Genomic DNA, 8979 nt, shown 5'->3' on the forward strand with positions numbered 1-8979 from the left:
TATTCTTTTTTTTAAGTAATGTTTGGAGAATATCATACGAGCCCCAACCATCCCTCATGCACTTATAATTCGAGTACCACACCCTACACTCGAACCCCATATTATAGGGGACTTACAACTGATAAGGAGTTACCCGACCAACTCATCTGAGTACACTACGCATATATATATATGTATGTATGTATATATATATATATGTATGTATGTATATATATATATATGAAAATGTAAGAAACTTCAGATTTTATTATTTTCGGACGATATAGTTAGTCCTGCCCAAAAAAGGAACAACTGATAAGCCACAAAAAAATTTTCATCATCTGGCACAAATCTCAAGGCATGTTACGGATCTCGATGCATTCATTTGAGCAAGAAATATTTAATTTTTTATTAAAAATCAACAAGATGTCTGATTTCAGCAAACTTATACTCAAATTGACTTATTCGACAAGATGGACTCCATGATACCAAATTTGGTCAAATCTGAGTCAAAGCAAGCCCCAATTAAGACATTAAATCATTTTCGAAAGTTCTCCGAACATATTTGGAATGTCAAACGGATGTCAAATCTGACAAGTTCATAATTGAATCGATCATCTCCATAAGATGAATCCAACGAGCCCAAGATCGCTCAATTCCAACATCATTAAAACACTCAAAAGTCCATCAAATATCGTTGGAACAAAGAAAACACTCTGAACCGTACGATCAAATAATTCCTATTCCTATATTAATTTACTTAAAACTCTATAAATTGAGCTTCACCCCTCTCATAAAGAAAAATATAGCTAAAACCTAAGAAAGAGCTTGAAGCTGAAGTCAGTCATCACTATTGCCTCAGCCAACCAGCATCGATCGCCATCGACCACTGTCAACCGTCATCGACCACCGTTGATCGCAGTCAATCCCCGCAGACCACTGTCGACCATCATCAACCACCTGATAACTCCGAAGAGTGTTCAACTATTTCCCACCCGTGAGACAAGAAATTGTACATGTCATATCTAGTTTATAATGAATTTCTTCAACAGGGCTAGATCTCGTAGTTTTTTCCTTTTCTGGATTTTTCAAGTAAAAACATATGGTGTCACTACTGGTCGTTTTCTCTCTTTTGAGTGTGTGTTAAATTTTCATATCATGCTAACACGATAATATACAAATCTACTGCCACGAATTTTCTAGAATGTATAAACTCTAAATTAAGATTTCGAGGCATGAACCTTTAACTATTACTATTATTTTAAGCTGAATTTCTATCTAGTAATATGATCAAAGTTAAAAAGTTAAAAAAATTAACTCTTCAAGAACTGTGTCATTTCATGATTCAATCGACAATATGAAATTGATCAGAATAAACAAGCTTCAATAGTAGATAAGTGGAGCTCCATCTAAACAAGGCAAAACAACAATAGGAATATATAAAGTAGAGCTGGCTACAAGTGTCAGGAGATTGGTACAGATATGGTTAAGAAACAAATGAACAAGTCAATAAAAGAACGCGTGAATAATTGTTGTGTTATTCACTAATTTATCAAAAATAAAGTCAATTTATTCCTCTAAGAATCCTAGAAAACTAGACATATTTTCCCTTGCACTGTGCAGCTAACTTAGTGGTGGCTCGGGCTCAGGCTTCCATGCATAAAAGGAACATTTTCATACATACCATGCAATATACAATTCAAAAAAAAACAAATTAGTAAATAAACTCACACCAAACAAGTAGGTGTTGGGAAACCTGGAAAAGAAGAGAAGTTGGCCCAAAAGAAACTTAAAGGTTTGTGGAGATTTGATCCAATTAGCATGTGAAGCAATAATACCTAAAAAAAGTAACAAAATATCTAAATTGAGATACATTCAAAATGCTAAAAAAGTTTCACAGATAAATAAAATATGTTGACTGATACACCTAAAATATATAGTGTTTTATACACATTTTTAAACAACTTATTTTTGAGATATACACATTTTTAAACTTATTTTTGAGATATTGCGCTTTAATGAAAGATATTTGTGTGTTTTTCTTTCAGGTAAAATCAAAAGAATGAACAATACTAAAAGAAGTGAAAAGGGGTCAAATTTGAAGCAAAAAATGAAAAAATGTGCAAAAATGAACTGTGGCGCCTAAGCACCCTGTCTGACGCCTAAGCGCCAGAGGCTCCGCGCCTAAGCGCCAGGTACCCCGCGCTTAAACGTCAGAAGTAGTTACTTGATGAATTATTTAATTTGAGCGGAATTTTGAAAAGTTGTTTGAAACAACCCTTGATAAAAAAGTGGGAAATAGCCCATGGACTTGAAAATTCATTCAACTGGCTTATGAGGATGCAACTTTTAGAAGATTCATTGAATGAAGACACCTTTTTTAAGAGACACTAATGCTCCCCTTCGATTTTTATAAGAAAATACTTAGATTTTCCAAGAAAAGGGGTCAGCCATCCATCAAACTTCACAGCCCATCGCCGCCGTCGGCCACCTTTACTTTATTTTATTTTGAGTGTTAGTTTGTATTGTGAGAGGAGGAAGAGAATTCAAAGGAACTTCAAGATATTTGATAGAGAGAATTTGAGATAAGTGTTTATTTTTGTATCTACACTTAGTTTTAATTTAGATTTCTTGTTTGTGTGCATGATTTCTACTTTTAAACATGTGTGGTTGTGTTTTCTCCATGAATTCTGAGTATTTTTTTTTATTTTTTTTCCTTATAATGATAAGTGATAAAGTATTTAAAGAGAGTTGTGTGAAGTATTAGACTTCAATGTTGGAAGAAGTTGTATTGATTTGAAACTTTGTACTTCATTTACTTCTTGATTTGGTCAATTAAGATGTTAATATCTGTTGTGAGAACATGTAAGATTCGAGATAGTATTGTCTCAGTCAACAAATGGTTAGAATCACATATTGATTTCATGAATGAGAATGTAGTTTATGGGTTGAGTGCAAATAAATAAAGAAATATATCTTAAAGGATGTAGAATTAGAGGACTTTGGAGTGACAGACTAAAGCCCCCAATTTGATTTGCCCCCAATTTGATTTATAGCAATTTGATTTATAGTTTTAGATTTTGATACGAGATGTTAGCCCCCGGGTGGAGGGAGAAGAGAGAACCCTAGGGTGAGAGCTAGTATCTTCCTTGCCTAGTTGGTTTTCAAGATTATTCAAACTATAGATTGGTCAATATTTTTTATAGCATCTCTAGTAAGGGTAAAGAATATTATTGTTCATATTTGACACAACACATTTAACATACTTCTATAACAAAATTTCTATATTTATCACTGATTCATGATAATAAAAAAGATATTTTATTTATATTATTTTCATCTTGCAATTATTTTAATTAAGTTAATTAGTTGTTTGTTTTATTTTCAATTATCAAAAATTACAAAAAAATGAACTTTTATTCTATTTTAGCATCTTAAGTTTAAGTAAAATATTGTTAAGTAAAATTTTGTTATAAAAAATTAGTCCTCCCTGTGGGATCGATATTCAAGAATTAATCAAAAAGTTCTATATTACTTGACAACGATATGTATAATTATGTAGTATCGCATATTAAAATATTATAAATGCATTCTTATTTGTTTCATAGTGAAAGATTTGTCTAACTCTTGCTTTAGATCAAGTTTTTTGTTTTGTTGCAAATTAAGAATATCTATTAAGAAAATTAATTGCATAAATCGCATTTTATATCTATCTATATAGAAAATCAGGATCATTGACCCCTAAAAATTTGAAAGAACACACCGAAATATGAATTCAAATTCACTACATAGCATATGTTCAAGATAAAATGCTAAGTAATATCAATCTAACACCCTCATTCATCCCCATAGAACTAGGTTACTTGTTTAGCTCATTCTGCGTCCACCTAACCAGACTCCATTGACTTCGACAGAAATACATGTATAATTACTATATTCTTTGATAATTTAGCAAAAATAATGTCAGTTTCTTCCTCTAAGAAACCTGGAATATTAGACAAATCTGTCATTAACTTGGTGAACAATTTTCTATCTTCTGAGGCTCCTGTAATTTTTATAGCGCCAGAAAATTTACCAACATTATTGGTCAACATGGCAATGTAGTCATGAATGTTGTGATCATCATTAAAACTTGTTTTCTTTTTTTAACCACACCCCTTCAAGGAAAATGACATATCCCACTTCAATTTTTTTTTGCTTCTTTCTTCTACTTCCACTTCAGGCAACTGCATAGAAAGTGATGCATCTCCTCCAATATCTCCTAAAGCTTCAATCTTGTCATCATCCAAATTTATTTGTTGGGTGTCAAGAGGAATTTGACTACTTTCAGACAATGTTCAATCTCCAGTGGTATGACCTTCACCGCATACCTTATCCAACTCCATATAATTTGCAATTGAAACATTCAGAAGCATTGTGTCTCTAGGAAAAGCCTGTGACACAATAATCATAAATTAGGGAACTTTTCTTCATTTTCTGATTTATTAGAAAAATACTTTAGCCAAAGTAATATTTGCATATGAGATATATATTCCTCAAAACCTATTAATATATTTTTTTATTTTCATGCCAAGACATGTCAGATTTTTTCTTTAATTCTTGAATATAATGGTTCTTTGGTGTCGAATTTAGTTCTTACACTGCTCCTCTATAACTTCAACTCCAAATTTCTCTTTTAGCTTTTGAGCAGCTCTGTGATATGCAGACTCCTTATATCCTTGGGCACTTCTCCTATTCAAATCAACATATTCAACCATAATTAGTAACAAACTGGTGACCCACTCAGCCTTTAAGTTCCACATGAATTTTTTTCTTTCCTTGTTCTTTGAAGCAGTTGGAGTGGTTGATTGTTGTGTATCCATAATTTTTGTCAATAATAAAAAACATACTACAAATACATAACTAAAAATATGTAAAGAATATTTACAGTGTCACAACAAATTCAAGGTATATTGTTTAATGAAGAAAAAAAGTTGCTTGCAAAGAGAACATACAACGAACACAAAAGGACATATCTATTCACAAAAAAGATATTACTTTTTGAAATTTAAAACTATTAAAGTCCAAAAGTGAGACTAGTATAATTCAAAAAATAAAAGTTAAATAACATTTCAGCTAATAGTCAATAGTATTCATACAATTCTACATGACAACAGATATGTGATCTCTTTTTTCTAGCCACTCATGAGAGTCATCTAAAATATGTTCACATCTTCTTCTAACACGACCTCGTCTGACCAATTCAACTTCTAAAAATGTCAACTTGGCTTTCAAATGAAAATAAGGGCTCGCTCGTTAAAATTGCAAATCGGTTCTTCAATGAACCAAAATCACGCTCCACAATTGTGCATAGAGACGAGTGTCAAAAATTGAATAACTCCTTATTATTTGTTGGTGTAATGCCACTAAGCTCCTTTAAGTTATATCTTATTGCACGTTATAGAGAGAAAATATTTTTTGGTTGAGTAACCACCATCGGCTATGTAGTATTTGCCCGCAATAATTACTAATTGATATTAATTAAAAAAATATAATAATTTATAATATTTAATATGAACCTAATTTATATACCTTCTGGAACACGTAAACTATTAGGACGTTCTGCTACAATTCTAAAGACGGTAGGGCTGAACCTTCCCAACCTGCTAAAATATATGTAAACCTTAAGTCGAAGTCCACTGCTGCTAGCACATTTTGACTTGGATATAATTTTCTTCCACTAAAAGCGGATTCATATTTCTTTGGTAATCTATCCTTAATATGTGTATCGCCTATAGCGCCAACACAATCCTAATCACATAATTATTTTAGAAAAAAAACAAATAAAAAATGTAACATGAAGTGTTATTTGTGAATGTACCTTAAAAAATGGCATAAATCTAGAATTTACTTGTATTTTATATGGAGTTTGGAGTAGTAAAGGCTTAAGCATTTCATGTCACAACTCTCGAATGACATGATATATTATTGAAATACCTACTGATAGTTTCTCACGATCTTTGAAAGTTGAATTGTATGACTTGATTACAAACACTGCGACAAAGTGTCTGTAGAAACATAGCAACTTGTTCTTCTATACATGTATGACTTGTGTCGACAAGGAATCTTCTTGTTCGCAGTACATTACACAACTTGAAAAAATATTCTTTTTACATTCGCACCATGTTTACACAATCAGAATCAGAACCAAGATATAATCTAAAGAGATATATTTGACATTGAATATCTCAGTCAGGATTATAATTTCTTCTTTGACTTCTTATCTTCATCTAATTATAATTATATACTACTCACTGCGGTAGTAGCAACTACATGAATAATTAAATGATATTGCTTATTATAGTCCAACAAGTTATCATTGTCTACTATTCGTTCATCCATTTCTATAGCACATGCATATACATGATCAAAATAGTTTACATATAAAAATATTTCATGCTAAGATAAAATATAAAGATATTGTAATTTGCCCCACCCAACACTTATCAACTAATTTTATAACATTTCACTTATGTAGAACCATAGAAGAGCCATTTATTTTCCTTTTAAGATAAGAAAAATAATTCACTTTTTTGTTTAAAGCTGACTCAAGGCAAGGCAGTCGAACATTTTGTTATTTGGTTCAACAACAGGAAGCTAAAAATATTTTATCCAGATGAGTAGATTCCAAATGTTATATTGATATGTGGCACAAAGAAAGGGGTGTTCAAGTTTACAACAAATAGAAATCTTTTAGAAAACATCTTTAATCTTTTGGTTCAAAAAGTTGATGAAGATGGCTAAAAAACTCCTCCCGTCTAATCTAATTGACAAATTGGTGAACTAAATTACTTGTTTTTCATATCATTATAAGGTATATAATAGTCTCCCATGTCTGCGGAAACTTCAACGGGATACTTAGAGATTTACTGGACAAGTGGTCGGAGCGATGCAAGCGACGGCGAACCGCGGTGGTGTCGCCGGCGGCGGTGGCGGAGGGCTTTCCTCACCTAGTTCTCAAGTCTGAATAATACTTTCTCTGGGTTAATTATAACACTGAAACCACTCAGAGTTATTTTTTCATTTTCCTCCACATCTGCCGCCGCCTTTGGCCTTCCGCCAAGAACCTATCAAATGCCCCTAACAACGGCGTCGTCTCTGCCACGCTTCTAGTTCATCAAATCGACGACAGAAAGTACAAGAAGAAGAAGAAGCAGCAGTAGAAAATGATCTTCCCGTCTCAACACACGCAGCAAGCACTGTCTCCTCCGACAGCGCGCCGGCTCGGACTCGATCCCCTGCTTCTGAGATTCTCCAAAGTTCTCATTTTTATGAAAAAAATACATAAATAAACTTGTACCTGCAGACTGGACGCCGGCCGCAGCGACGGAAGGGAGGGGAGGCAGCATCGCGAGGCAGCATGATGGATTTTGCGCGAACGTAAGCGAAAAATATTACATCAGGCAGGACTCCGAACTTAGACCTATGTTCGGATTTTGCTATGCTTAGAATATCTCGCTTCTCATCTCTATTATTCGTAAGAAATGAAGTATTATTATTCCACTACTATATCATCATGTTATTCAATTATTTTATGGTATTATTGAAATATTCTCCTGCGTTGCTTGATTTAGAGATACTTCATTTGATGTTGTGTTATTTCAATAACATAATATTCCAATAACACAGTCGAAATTGAAATAACACGGGGAATATGCCGAATAACATATCTCAAAATCAAGTAACGTGGTGAATATTCCAATAACACTGCAAAATAATCGAATAGCATCATATAATACTCGAATAACGATTCATTTTTTACGAATACGCAGATGAAATATTCATGTAACACAGTGGGATATTTCAATCCGAACGTAGTTCTAAGCTCGGAGTCTTGATGTAATATTTTTCCAAACGTAAGGGGAAAGAGATGCACGAGATTTTGGCTTTCCGTCCGATTTTGACAGTATTTTTTAATGGAGGATTTTTTAACTATTTTGGGAAAATATAAATTCGAGTGTGTTTTAATTTTACTGAGTTTAATAATAACCAAACAAGAAAAAGTCAAAATTCGTGTATCTATTCTAATTTCTTAAATAAAGTACTCTTTAACTAGCCCAACAATGTTAATATGAATCGAGCTCAAGCCGAGCTTGACCATGGCTTTCATTAACAGGCTAGAGCTCAAACAAGCTCTTACACTACTGAAATATCTTCTGGTCTATAGAATATTCTGACTTTAATAAGAGCATGTTGAGTTGGTTTTCTAGCACCTTCGCGAAAAGAAATTTCCAATATTGGGTAGACAACATATGCTCTAAGTCCAATATTCCTGCTAGCCTTAAATGTCTCCTGCTCCTTATCCTCTTCAACAAAACAATAAGGACTAACATATATGAAGTCATGAATGAAGTATTCCGTTTTCTTCAACAAAACACCAGAATCCATCTACCGACTGGATCCCCTTCCCATCTAATTCCCTCCACATTGGACTTGGAATGACAGTTACAACGGCAAACACCATACACCATAGAAGCATCCAACTACAACAAGAATGACAGTAACATATTCAAAAATAATGGAATTTATGTCAGCATAAAATAAATAACATTGACAGAGATCGAAGAAAACACGATGCAGAGTGCCTTCACAATTGCGTTAAAACTAACAGCGCCTTCATAACCAGGGAGAACTAACAAGGCAATACTGTATGCATTTCTCTGATAAATTTTCGTCAAGGAACCGCTCCTCTACCATTATATGGGTAGTAATCTAGATTTCAGACTGCAAAGAACCTGGATGAAAACTAATAACACAACCAGATCTAATCCAAGATTAAAGAAAACAAACTTGCAATAACGAGCTGAGCAAAAATCAGATTTTAGCTAGGCTTCAAATACATTCTAAGAAATCAAAAATCACCCAATTTACTATAATTTATCAAAAATTGTTGGAAAAACTACTGTCAATGGTAGTTGCAGCGCGCTCCAAAAGCAAACTATCCAAGTGTTAATGAAATTC

At 33.2% G+C, this 8979-nt stretch overlaps 1 long non-coding RNA gene across 1 annotated transcript in view; it reads right to left on the reverse strand.

The window, feature by feature from the left end:
* The window catches only part of LOC110038882, an 18417-nt gene extending 10977 nt beyond the window's left edge, over positions 1 to 7440 (reverse strand). The window contains exon 1 of the long non-coding RNA XR_002295464.1: positions 7319 to 7440. This is a non-coding gene — a long non-coding RNA (uncharacterized LOC110038882). The remainder of the gene's footprint in view (positions 1 to 7318) is intronic.
* Positions 7441 to 8979: the final 1539 nt, after the last annotated feature.

Source organism: Phalaenopsis equestris, unplaced genomic scaffold (assembly GCF_001263595.1).
Source record: "Phalaenopsis equestris unplaced genomic scaffold, ASM126359v1 Scaffold234231, whole genome shotgun sequence".
Lineage (NCBI taxonomy): Eukaryota > Viridiplantae > Streptophyta > Magnoliopsida > Asparagales > Orchidaceae > Phalaenopsis > Phalaenopsis equestris.